Here is a 13,389-nt window from a genome sequence, read left to right as displayed (position 1 = left end):
GTGTGGTTTTTTTATTTGGTTTGGTGGGGGTTTTTTGTTTGGTTTTTTTGGTGGTTTTGTTTTGGGGGTTTTTTGTTTGTTTGTTTGTTTTTGGGGTTTTTTTGTCCTTTTTATTTTTTTTGTTTGTTGGTTTGGTTTGGTTTTGGTTTTTGTTTGGTTTTGTGGGTTTTTTGTTTGTTTTGGTTTTGGGGGCTTTTGTCTGTTTTGTTTTTTTTTTTGGTGTGTGTTTTTTTTGTTGTTGTTGTTTTGGTTTGGTTTTTTATTTGTTTGTTTTTGGTTTTTTTGTTGTTTGTTTTTTGTGGGTTTTTTTGTTTTTTTTTTTCTTTTTTCTGTGTGTTTTAGTGGCTGAAATGCCACAATTTCCCGAGGCACTGCTCCTCTGGGTGGGTCCCACTCAGCCTTGTCCCAGCTAAAGCCCCCAAAAGCAGAGCCCTGGCCTGAAAGAAAGAATAACAACCTGGAGCAAGACAAACACAACTAAACCCCCAAAGAAACCCGTTGCTATTTATAAAACCAACTGTTAGGTAACTGCCTTCCACACAGGAAAGCACAAGGATTTCCCTGGAGGTGGAAAGAACATTTTGGTTGAAGCTCCTGAAGCGACTCTTGTTCTTGTGATGAAGCTTTGCCTCGTGGTTTCAGCTGCAGGGGGGGTCCTGACACGGAATTCCCTCTCTCCTCTTTCTTCCCAGGCAGAGCTGGAGCTGGGAAGAGGTGGAGGGGCTACAGGAAACCCTCCCCTCCTGCCCCCCTCGGGCATTGCTGGTGTTGCCACCGCTTTTCCAAGCGCCCCTGGGCTCAAAAATCCACAGGCATCCCTTTGGTTGTCACTTCAACTTGCCTTTTTTTAGGAACAGAAGGGGAATTGATAAGGAAAGAACTGAACAAGGAGGGAATTGATAAGGAAAGAGCTGAACAAGGAGGGAATTGATAAGGAAAGAGCTGAACAAGGAGGGAATTGATAAGGAAAGAGCTGTTTTACTGCCCCTGGCTGTGGCAGCACAGGGGCTGGGGGCAGTGGGGTCAGGCTTTTGCTTTTCCTCTGGATATTCCAGCTCGTTTCCCACGGCAAAGCTGCTGGAGATTCCAGCTCCATTAACTGCTGCTGCTCCTTGGCCTTCCATCCCTGCCCAGCCCCGGGCTGCAGGAGAGAGAAATGCTTATTTTTATTCAACTAGAGCCTTAAAAAAGCCCCTCCAGCAGCACTTCCCCCTCCTCCCAGAGTGACAAACAGCCCTGCCCTGCTGCCTGAGGCTCCTGCTGGGCCAGACCCACCGTGTTCCCGTACCAGGGGCACTGTCAGGGAATTCATTTCGGGCGTGTGGCACCAGCAAGTGGCAGAAATTGTTTGTTTTCAGGTGTCAAAGAGCTGCTTTCCCTGTTCCCGGCTGGAAACTCCTCTACAGCTTTTATCCCTGACTTCCTACAGAGTGCAGTATGGTGGGGATTGGGGTGGGAATTGCCAGGACATCCCACTGCACCCACACATCCCGGGATGCTGCCTCAGGGAAAGGCAGGTGTGAGCAGGGCTTGGGGTCCAGCTGGGGCAGAGCTTGGGAGAGGTTGGGAAAGATGTGTGGCCAAAAAGATGAGGAACAGAGTGACTTTGTGCCTAAATGGGCTCCAAGAGAACTGAAGAAGGACTTTGGACAAGGGGTGGATGGACAGGACACAGGGAATCCCACTGCCAGAGGGCAGGGAGAGATGGAATATTGGGAAGGAATTCCTGGCTGGGAGGGTGGGGAGGCCCTGGCCCAGGTTGCCCAGAGAAGCTGTGGCTGCCCCTGGATCCCTGGAAGTGTCCAAGGCCAGGTTGGAGCAACCCGGGCTGGTGGAAGGTGTCCCTGCCCATGGCAGGGGTGACACTGGATTTGCTCTAAGGTCCCTTCCAATCCAGGCTGGAATTCCATGGTCACACCTGCTCCCTGCAGGGTTTGGAATTGGAACTGAACAGCAGCTTTTAGTGAATGGTGTTTGGCACAGAGGTGGGAAGGGAGGTTAAAATATGTCCCTGGTTTTTAGCTGAACAGCTCTGAAGTGAGTCTCAGGGGCTCAGGCAGCCCTGAGGAACAGGCTGGAGCAGCACTTTGTGTCCTGCTTCCCATTGATAGATCCTGTGGCTGGAGGCAAAAGCAGCATTGGAGTCTCCACAGATTTAGTTTGCTGTGTGCACAAGCAGGGGGTTGTTTCCATAAAGGGGTTGTATTTACATAAGTACAAGTGTTCAGTCCTGACCCAAAGGGGGGAAGTACCTGGGCAGTGGCTGTGTGGAATTGTGAGTGCCAGGAAAAATACTGCTGGGGGTGGTTCTTCCTTCTGGTGGGAGGTGTCCCTGCCCATGGCAGGGTTGGAATAATATGGAATTTATGGTCCTGTCCAACCTAAGCCATTCTGTGATTCCAGGACAACAGATCTGTGAAAACCAGGCCCCAAGGCTTTGCAGTGCAGTCGATGCCAGGACTCCTTCTCCAGAGCAGCTGGTTGTTTTGGAGCAGGACACATTCCAGGACACCCAGTTCCTTGCATTGGCTTAGTCACAGCGACTTCAGACCCCTGGAGTTCTGCTGATGTTGCTCATTACTGGCTTGAAGTGTCGCTGCCACTTGGAAATGTGGAGTTGCAGTCGGAGAAAGTTCAGTGTGGGGTCAAGTTGCCCAAAATAGCCCCGAGCTGGGCCAGGCAGAGGAGGATCTGATCCCCTGCCATGGAGAGGAGGGTGTGGATCTGATCTCCTGGATCCACTGAGGAGCTTCTGTGAGCACCAGTGTCACTCATCAGGGAGAAACCTGCCCCAAATGGCACATCTTCAGCACCAGGGGTTCAGCTTCGCTCTGTGGGAAAGCTGGAATTTGCCCAAGCAGGAATTTGTCTGTGCAGGTAAAAAGCAGAGGTGCAGCTGCTGGGTGGGGAACAGATGGACAGGCAGGGGTTTGATCTCTGGGCTGAAACGTTTCTGTGGTCCCACAGGTGCTGGGGAAGGAGGAAAGCCCCCCTTTCCCACCCCAAATGCCATCCAGAGGGTGGGGGGAGGACACAGGCTGGAGCAACACTGAGGAGTGGGAAGGAAACTGTGAACTGGTCTCCATTTGGGCTGGAGGGTCTGGGCTGGGGGCTCCTGCCCTCTAAAGAGCCCTCTGCCAGTCCAGAGATGCTCCCACCAGGGACTAATTTCACCCCTTGAAGAGAATGCCAGCTCTATTTAGAGCTGCTGTTCCTCCACACAGGGTTTGGGTGTCTGGCAGACCTTGGCAGCTGTCTTGGTGTTTAGCACGGGAGTCCTAATTTATTTTTCCCCTGAAACCACACAAACCTGAACAAATCCTCTCCTTTGTCCCCTGTCAGAGCTCTGTGTCCCTGGGAGTTCATCCCCTGTCACTGGAGATCACTGTGACACAGGAGAGTGGAGCCACCAGCACCTCCAGGGCACGGGGGGGACCATCAGTGTTGGCTTTCCTTGGCCAGAGACACGGGGAGCTGCTGTCAGCTCCCTTCTGACACACTCCACCTCTCCTGGCAGAGCCTGAGCTGCTCAGCAGAACTGAGTGAGGCCTGAAAGCCCTTCCAGCCACCATCCTGGCTGGCAGGAGCTGTCCAGCCCACTTCCCAGTGCCAGGAGAGGCCCTTCCCTCTGGGCAGCCCTTGAGCTGCCTCAGGCTCTGACTTTGCTCTCAGTTCACCTGAAGGAAACGGGAGAATTCCCTTTTTGCTCTGGGATGAATGAGCTGCCTCTCTGTGCTGCAGGTTTTGGGCAGGCAGGGCTTGCAGAGGAGGGTGGTGGAACAAATTCTGCTTCAGGTCCCTCCTGCAGGAAGCTCCGGCAGATCAAAAGCTGCCTTTGTTCCTAAAATTCATGCCCTGATTCCAGGGATCTGCTGGGCAAGTGCAGGTGAAAATAATTTCCATCTCATGGTCAGATGCACACAGATAAGGCAAAAGGCCCTGAGCTTTGGTGAGAGAAGTGTTTCTGGAGTGGATGATGGGGGAGAATTTCCTGTGTGAGTGAAAAGCAGGAATTGGGAACTTTTCTCTCCCTCATTGGGGAAAAACCTCCCTGGGGTGACTTAACAGAGCAAAGGAGGAACCAAGGTGGGCTTGTGATCCAGGTACTGGTGGCACATCAAAGAAGGGCCTTTGTAAGTGAGACAGCAGCTCATGAGTTCCTAGGGTGGTTTTGATCCTTTTTAAGCAGGATTCCAGGGCACAGTAGGCAGGTTTGAGGAATCTGTGCCTCCTTCCCATGTGTCCCATGTCCCTCAGAGCACGAGGAAGGGGAGGAGTTCCCTGCTCCTGCAGGGAATGCTGAAAATTGACCCTTCGTGGTGGGGGAGGGACAAGAGGAGTCACCCCCACAGTGGGCACAACACGGGTGAGGGCACTTTCTGCTTTCCCAGGAAAGGGGGAGGAGATCACAGAACCTTTGGGGTCAGTCTTCTCTCCTGGATAACAAGTGACAGGACGAGTGGAAATGGCCTCAAGTTGTGCCAGGGGAGGGTCAGGTCGGATATTAGGAAAAATTCCTCCATGGAAAGAGCTGTCCAGCCCTGGCACAGGGTGGAGTCCCCATCCCTGGGGGGATTTCAAAGCCCTGTGGATGTGGCACTTGGGGACAGGGGGCGGTGGTGGCCTTGGCAGTGCTGGGGGATGGTTGGACTTGGTGATCTGAGAGGGCTTTTCCACCTTTAATAATCCTTATCCACTGTCCCCCTGAATCATTCCTCTAAAGGCTTCTCCATGGCAGATCCACCTGGGATTGCAGTGCAAGCAGCAGCTCTGCTTCTCTGCCTTTTCTTTTCACTGTGGAGGTGGTTTAGGGCCCTGAATTTGTATTTACAGAATCACAGAATGGTTTGGGTTGGAAGGCACCTTGAAGATCATCTAGTTCCAACCCCTCCACCAGAAAACTGAGTTTAAAGCAAATATCTTTCTCCTGGGGTGTTTTGAAGCTTTTTCTCTGATGGCTGCAGGTCCCAGGATGAGTCAGAAAACGAGGGATGGGGAAATCCTGCTGGGTTTGTAAATGACTTGGAGGAAAAGGTGCAGCCAAGAGACACATCAGAGCCTGGGGATGCTGGAGCTGAAGTTCCTTTTGTTCTCTAATGGCAGAGAGAGCTGCCAGTCTTGGCTGTGCTGCAAGGCTCGCTCTCTGTAATTAAAAATCAATTAGTGTGTTTAGCAATTAGCTCATTGACTTACTAAAGCTGTCATGTTAGATTCATATCCAGACACGCCTCGGGACTGGGGGTGTTGGTGACAATGCCAGCGGTGCCTTCCCTGCTCCTGCACGTTGGGATGAAGGGAAGAGAGGGAGGCTGTTGGGAATTTGGCACATTCCCGATGCTCCGGGCCTGGGGATCCTCCAGGGATCAAGCAGGGGTGGGAAAGCTTTCCTGGGAACACATTTTGGCAAGTTCTCCATGTGTAGGACTTGCTCTCTGAGGCTCAGGGTTGAGGAATAGTGGAGAGTGATCCCAACATCAGTGAGAGAGTTACAGTCAGTGCAGTTTGACTGTGCTTGAACAAGGGACAGGAGGAGAGGGAACGGCCTCCAGCTGGGCCAGGGGAGGCTCAGGTGGCACATCAGGAGGAATTTCTCCCTGGAAAAGGGTGGTGAGGCCTTGGCAGGGGCTGCCCAGGGAAGTTTGGAGTCCCCATCCCTGAAGGGATTTCCAAGCCCTGTGGATGTGGCCCTTGGGGACATGGGGTCAGTGATGGCCTTGGCAGGGCTGAAGGAGAACAGTTGGACTCGACCTTGGAGGGCTTTTCCAACCTAAACAATTCTGGGATTCCATGATTTCTGTCTCATTTATTCCAGGATCCTTGTGCAGCAGGAACCATCCCCTGGGCAGTCACATTCCCAGCACTGAGTGTTTCCCTGCTCCCAGTTCCATCCTCTCAATAGGAATAAAAAGCTGTCTGGTGCCAAGGACCCCCTTGTTTCCTGCCCAGAGGTGAGGTCAGGCTCAATCCTGAGTTGGTATTTACAAAGCCAGCTTTAAAGCCAGCTTTTAAGCCAGCCTAGGTGATTTTCTTTGCTGCAGCTCTAACAGGTCCTAAAAAAAAATAAAAATGTCCATGGTTTTGTAACTGGCTGTAGAATGGGAACTGGGAACAGCTTTTGCAGCCTCTATTATTTGTGAAACATCCTGGATTCCAGCCCTTTCCTGGGAATCTTGCAGTTCAGGCTGTTAATGAAGAGGGTGTGCAGGAAGGTAAAATGGGATGGCAGTGGCTTTGCAGAGCCAAGCCTTTGTTTAGTCCAGAAAACTTAACTTCCCATCAGGGTTTGTTGATGGGAATTGGAGAAAATCCAGAGGAAGAGGCACGAGCAGATAATCCAGACCCTGTTTCAAAAGGTGGGTTGGGACTATGAGACTGGAAACCTGGAGGTGTGTTCAGGGAGAAGGACTCAGGTGACAGATATTGCTGGTGACATTGTCTGGAGCTCCAGCTCTGCAGTTCCAGATGGTGCTAAAGGCAGGAAAAAACCCTCCTGTAAAACCTCAGCTGCCTGGGAAAAGAACTGGGGAAGCTTTAGGGGTTTTGCAGACCTAAAACTGGGGCTTTTGCTTGCCCTTGATGACAAAAATTGAGCAGCTCCAGCGCCAGTGGGAAGGATTGATGGATCTGGGGGTGCTTCCAGGCTGGACAGTTCTGCCTTATTAATAGCAAGGGATGTGATAAACCCTTCTAATTGTCCTCCTAAATCCCCTGGGATACATTTCTCCTTGGAAAGAGCGGGCTGGGGTTGTTTGGTGACGTGGGAGCCAGAGCTGTGTGGGATCTGTCGGGGAGTTGCTCAGCCTGGACCCCAAGGAAGTCCCAAATGTCTTCGATCCTTGTGTCAGTTAAAAACCTCTAAGGTGGAAAAAATACACCAGGAAGATGAGCATAAAGGGAATGTGGGCAGGTTTGTGAAGGTCATTAGGTGCCTAAAGGTGCAGGGAGGTATTTCTGGAACAACCTGAGTCCCAAAAGTCTCAGCAAAGAAGAAATAAGGGAGAGTTGAGAATATGAATAAGGAGCTCTGAGGGAACAAGTTAGAGAGGGGCTGGAGGCAGGTGAGGAGGTGGAGATTTATCAAGCAGGACTGGTATTCAGGAGCATTAAATTCTTCAGCAAGTGCTGAGACCCAGGGTCAGGTCTCCAACAGGGATGGGAGTCCAGTGTCCTGGGAGCAAAACACTCCCTGAGGTACCAAGGGGACAGAGCCAGGCTGGGACAGGGCTGGCACAGGGGCAGGGGAGGAGCTGGCAGCATTTCTGGGAATGGCTGGCAAGGGAAGGACAAGAGGCAGCCAGGTCAACAAGGAACAGGACTGTAAAGAGAGGATTTGTGAGACAACTGGAATTTCAAATTAAAATCATAAATAAAAATCAAAGAGAAAAGTTCTGTCTTCATAAACGCCCAGACTGGTTTGGGTGGGAAGGGACCTTAAAGCCCATCCAGTGCCACCCCTGCCATGGGCAGGGACACCTTCCACCAGCCCAGGCTGCTCCAACCTGGCCTTGGACACTCCCAGGGATCCAGGGGCAGCCACAGCTTCTCTGGGCAACCTGTGCCAGGGCCTCCCCACCCTCCCAGCCAGCAATTCCTTCCCAAGATCCCATCTAAACCAGTTTGAAGCCATTCCCTGTGTCCTGTCCCTCCATCCCTTGTCCCCAGTCCCTCTCCAGCTCTCCTGGAGCCCCTTTAGGCCCTGCAAGGGGCTCTCAGCTCTCCCTGGAGCCTTCTCTTCTCCAGGGGAATCCCCCAGCTCTCCCAGCCTGGCTCCAGCCCTTGATGGATTCCCAGTGATGGGAATACCCATAATGGGTGTTCCCCCATCCCAGGGCTGTAAATCTGTGGCTCCAAGGATTGTCCAAACAGCAGTTTCTTCATCATCAGTTAATTTTGTGCCTTGAAATCATATGACAAGTCTGTAAAGCAGACAGACATTTCTAGTTTATGCCACTTCATGCATGACACAGCATCTTACAATCAATTATTCCCTTCTGTCCTCAGATCCCAGTATCCTAAAGGACATTTAACATTATAACTGTGATCGAGGAGGAACCGAAATATTTCTTCAAGACACCTGAGCTCCTGCAGCACTGAGAGCTTTGGGAGCTGACCCTGCCACAGGTGAGTGATTTTTTTCCCCTCCTCCCCATCCTGCTGACATCCAGGGCCTGCTGCCAAATGCACTTTCCGTGTTTGGTGCTTCATCACCACAGGAAACGCTCTTAAAAATTTATAAGTGCATGTTGCACAAGCCCCAGTGTTTCAAGAGCAGGGACTCTGTGCCTTGGCTCCCTGTTCTGCCACCCAGAATAGAAAAATGCATTAAGGGCTGGTTCAGGTTTTCACTGTTTCCTCTGTGGTTGTTTTACAACCTGCTGGAGCTGCTGAATTGTGTCATAAATTGGGGAGTTTAAAGGTTGTCTCCCAGAAGTAACCAATTATCCCATTTGCAGCTGTCTGTTTGCAGGGTGATCTCTGCTGCAGGAGCTGGAGATCACAGCCCTGGGTGGCAGCACAGCAACTATAAATTACAGCTGAAAACATTCTTTTTAAAACGTGGCTACGGGAGGATCTGCCTTTCCTCTCCCCCCTGGGTGGTCGTTTCCATTTGGAAATATTGCCCTTGTGGGAACTTTTCCTCACGGGTTTGATGCCAAACCTTGGTACTTGACCACAACCCTGCCCCTCAAACCGCTGAAAACCCCTCCAAAAAACCCTTTTCAGGTCTGCAATATCTCCACAAATCAACGTTTTGGAGTTCTCAGCCTTGCAAGGATCTGCACAGTTATTATCCTTAGGTGGGAGAATTTTCTGGGGTTTTTCCAGGCAAGAGCCCACAGGGAGAGGATTCCAGGAGCTGCCTTTGTCCCTGAGCTCCTTGGCATTTGTTTCCTTCCTGGAAACAAGGAGCTGCTCCATGAATCCCGGCCCAGCTCCTCTGGCTTTCATGGTACCTAAAATCCTACAGAGATTTCCATCCTGGGAATGGGGTGAAAGGGCCGTGGAGCCACCCAGGGAGGGGTGTTAGAGGTGGTAGTGTTCAAATATGGAATTTTGGAGAAGAAAATGCTCGATCCCGAGCACCAGGACAAACTGGCTGGGAAGGGGAAGGCAGGAGGAACTTCTGAGTGTGACCATGGAATACAGAGGAAGGATATGGAAGAATAAACAGTGCAGAAAATGGAATTTAAAAAAAGATAAAAAACTCTCCAAACCAAGGGAAAATACCCCCAATGACCTTTATTAGGGCAAAGTGAAATAAGGTCAGAACTGGTAGGAAAGATCCTTTGGGAAACAAGCTCAAATGGAAAAAAAATGAGTTGAGGGAAGTGGGCAGCTCTTTAAAAATGCTGTTAAGGGCACAGGTACAACCCATCCCAGGGCAGAGGAGCTACCAGAAGGGTGGGGAGGGACCATGGGGGTTAAATCAAGAGCTCTTTATCGACTTGGAGTAAAAAGGGATTGTACAGGGAGCAAAAAGTGGATCAGCTGTGTGAGAAATGGAGTGTGGAGAGTGCTGCAGGCACGGGGGGAAAAGGGAAAAGCAGGGAGGAGGGTCAGGGAAGGGCTCAGTGGGGCAGCTGCATTGGAGGAGACATGGAAAACTTGGGGGTCACGACTGGGAAAGGCACAGGGGGACTCAGGTGGGGCCTTCAGAGAGGGATGAAGGGCTGAGGGTCCTTTTCCTACTGGAAACACCACCAGGAACACAGCCCAGAGGGAACAGGGACACAGCCCAGAGGGAACAGGGATACACCCAGAGGGAAGAGTTGGGCTGGAAGAGGGAAAGGATTTTAATGAAGTGTCTGCATAAGGGAAGTATTGTTGGATCAGTCTGGTTTGATGGAATCACTGAATTGTAAGGGTTGGAAAAGCCCTCTGAGATCCTGGAGTCCAACCATCCCCAGCACTGCCAGTTCCACCACTGACCCATGTCCTCAAGTGCCACTTCCACAGGGCTTGAAAATCCCTCCAGGGATGGGGACTCCACCCTGTGCCAGGGCTGGACAACTTTTCCAGGGACAAATTCCTCCTCCTGTCCCACCTGAGCCTCCCCTGGCCCAGCTGGAGGCCGTTCCCTCTCCTCCTGTCCCTTGTTCCCTGGGAGCAGAGCCCGACCCCCCCCGGCTCCCCCCTCCTGTCAGGGGGTTGCAGAGCCAGAAGGTCCCCCCTGAGCCTCCTTTTCTCCAGGCTGAGCCCCCACAGCTCCCTCAGCTGCTCCTGCTGCTCCAGCCCCTTCCCAGCTCCATTCCCTTCCCTGGACACTCCAGCAGAGCCCCTTTTGCTCTCCCTGCTCTCTCCAGGTGACCATGAGCAGGTCCCTGGGCTCAGGATGGGAGGGGGTGGCTCACTGGAGATTAATTAGCAAGGTCAGGGATGAAATGATGTATGAGGTGACCTTAAATTTTGGAACAGACCCCAAACAGGCCTCAGAAATCAGGACTGTGCTCTGAAGGTGATGTCAGTGGAGCTGTCCCCTTTTAGGGCTCCTGGGTTTCTATTAATTTAACAGAACAGAGGTAAATATAACTCAGTGTGTAGCCTTGAGCTTTCCATTTTCCTGTCCTTAATTCAGCTTCAGCAGAGAAAAATTATATTCTGAAAGGTCAGTGCTTGTGTTTTTACTGTAAACCAAAGATACCTTCCTGGAAAAGCATCAGAGCTGGAGTTGTCAGGGAAATTATGGAAATTATTGACAGAAGCTCTTTAGGAATCTCAGAATCATTAAAGTGGGAGAAGACCTTTAATATTATCAAGTCCAACCATCAATGTTCACTCTCCTCACAGACCCCAGTGTTCATATTCACCAAAAGTGAAGCAAATGGTGCAGCACTGACAGACAATCCCGTGCCTTGGTGGGCACGAAACTGCAGCAGGAATTCCTGAATTCCTGGCTCCTGGCCAGGCCAGAGCTGCAGGGTTTGTGTGGGGGAAAAAAAAAGGGATTATTCCATCCCTTTGCTAAGTACAGGCTCTGCTGGGAGCTCCTCCAGCAGTCAGGTGAAACCCAGCCCTGGAAGTGTCCAAGGCCAGGTTGGACGGGGCTTGGAGCAACCTGGGCTGGTGGAAGGTGTCCCTGCCCAGGGCAGGGGGTGGAATAAGATGATTTTTAAGGTCCCTTCCAACCCAAACCATTCCAGGACTCTGTGATCTCCATGCAAAGGCCTGAGAAGTCCAGATTTCCATGCACATCCAGATATTTGTTGGGGTTATTGATGTGCTGATGGCCTGATGGTCTGGCAGATGTTTGGTTTGCAGGGGTAAAGATGAACCCACTTGGGTCTAGGATCCCTCTTCTCAGCCTTAACCCAACTGTTTCCCCTTGGAAACAGGATGGTCTTTTCCTCTGGAGAGGAAATGTAGAGGGGAGACCTGGAGAGCTCCACTGGGACACCTCAGGAAATGGATGGATGGATTTTTCAGCTGTCGTTTTTCTGGATGGAATTTTCCCTGTTTCTGTGTTGGTTGACCTTGGCTGGCCCACCCAGCTGCTCCATCACCCCCCTCCTCAGCTGGGTAGGGGAGAGAAAGCACAACAAAGGGTTTGTGGGTTGAGAGAACCAAACCCACCCCCAAAACCTTGCCCTGGAACCCCAAACCCTGCCCTTGGGCTCAGCCTGTGGGGTTTGCTCCCGGTGCCTCAGCCATCAGTTATGAACCCCAAAGCTTTGCCTGTGCCCAGGTGACCTGTCACAGGGCCTGGAAAATCATGGAATCATTCAGGTTGGAAAAGCCCTCTGAGATCATTGAGTCCAACCATCCCCCAGCTCTGCCAAGGCCACCACTGCCCCGTGTCCCCAAGTGCCACATCCACAGGGCTTTGAAACCCCTCCAGGGGTGGGGACTCCACCTCTTCCTTGACCAGCCTGTTCCTGCCATGCCAGGAGGGTGTTCAGCTGGATGAGCAAAGAGGGGCTGAATTAAACCCTCAGTCTTGCTCCTCTCACCCTTTGGTGTCCCAGAGGGGTCGTGTGGCCTCGTTGGTGGGGGTTGGGAAGAAGAGACTTTGGTCACTTGTGTCTCCCGTGCTCCTGAGCTTTGGGGCAGAGCAATAACTTGTATTTTCCAGCTCCAGAGCTGGGTGAGCTCTGTCCAGAGCAGGAAGGCACATGGAGCCTGTTTTTACAGAATCATGGAAGATCCTGAGTGGGAAGGACCCTCAGGGTTCATCCAGTCTCACCATTGGCCCTGCACAGACACCCCAACGATCCCCCCTGTCCCATCTCCAGGTATGAATCTCTTTTCTCTCAGATTTTGATGTTTCTCTTCTGGTCCTTTCAGCTGCACCAGTGCACCTTCCACAATAGTCCTCATGTCATGGAATCACAGAAAACCCTGAGGTGAAGGGACTAAAGGGACCATCCAGTCCAACTCCTGGCCCTGCCCAGGACACCTCAACAATCCCCCCCGTCCCTCAGAGCGTTGTCCAAACCCTCCTGGAGCTCTGGCAGCCTTGGGGCCGTGCCCACTGCCCTGGGGAGCCTGGGCAGTGCCAACCACCCTCTGGGGGAAGAGCCTTGTCCTGATATTTCTGTTCCTTGGTGGTTCCCTTTCATTTCTGTGATACAAGCATCCCACACACGCAGCTCCAGCATCTTCCAGCTGTGGCAGCGAGGTGTTCTGTCCCCTGTAAATCCTCTTTTTGTGCCCCAAGAGCAGCTCTGAGATGCTGAAGAGCCCTGCAGAGGGAGGAAACACCTCCTAAGCGAGCGGGTGCCTCGCTTTTCAGTCGCGCCCGCGTGAACATTTATGATTTCATTTCACAAAGGCGTTGCAGTGAGCTGTGCCTTTACAAATAGCAAATTAAATCAGCTGGTGATGTAAACCTGCAGAGGAGAACAGGCAGCTGTAATGGTTCTTTATTGCTTTTTTCATCTGCTGTTGCATTTTGCCATCGTCTGGTGCTTAGTGAAGTGTATGATTTATTCATAGGAGACGCTGTCGCAGCCAAAGGCTTGTACAATAAACCACTGACAAGGCCTGTGCCAAAAGCCATTAGGAAGAGAGAACAATAATGCAGACACAAAGTATTTACAGACCAAGTTGTCTTTAATTTAAAATCCTTTACTAGGGCTTGATGATAATTGCATCACATTTCCAATCAGCCGGTGCTGACAGGCCGCTCTTCCCCACGTCGGCGCGAAAAAATCCGCGATAATTGAAATGTGCCTTATGAAGCTGCGACAAATTAATGTCATCCCGAGGTCACCGAGGCTCATTCAGGCTGCCAGGTTTTGCTTGATGGTGGTGCCAGGCTGGCAGAGGGGTTGGTATGACAGGTATGCGTTTCATGGGCTTATTGGGCTGGATCCTCATCCGTGGGTTTTTCTTCCTCCTCTTCCTTCTCATTCTCTCTCCCTTCCCACACAGAGCCATTTATAGAGGGAG

The 13,389-nt window shown here is 51.5% G+C and overlaps 1 long non-coding RNA gene across 1 annotated transcript in view; it reads left to right on the top strand.

The window, feature by feature from the left end:
- The window catches only part of LOC113958793, a 46,120-nt gene that overhangs the window by 4,421 nt on the left and 28,310 nt on the right, over window positions 1–13,389 (top strand). Inside the window, exon 2 of the long non-coding RNA XR_003531626.1 lies at window positions 8,002–8,121. This is a non-coding gene — a long non-coding RNA (uncharacterized LOC113958793). The remainder of the gene's footprint in view (window positions 1–8,001; window positions 8,122–13,389) is intronic.

This window comes from Corapipo altera, unplaced genomic scaffold (assembly GCF_003945725.1).
Source record: "Corapipo altera isolate COAL_440 unplaced genomic scaffold, ASM394572v1 190, whole genome shotgun sequence".
NCBI lineage: Eukaryota > Metazoa > Chordata > Aves > Passeriformes > Pipridae > Corapipo > Corapipo altera.
The sequence above is the reverse complement of the archived record's forward strand: the minus strand, read 5'-3'. Positions and strand labels throughout refer to the sequence as shown.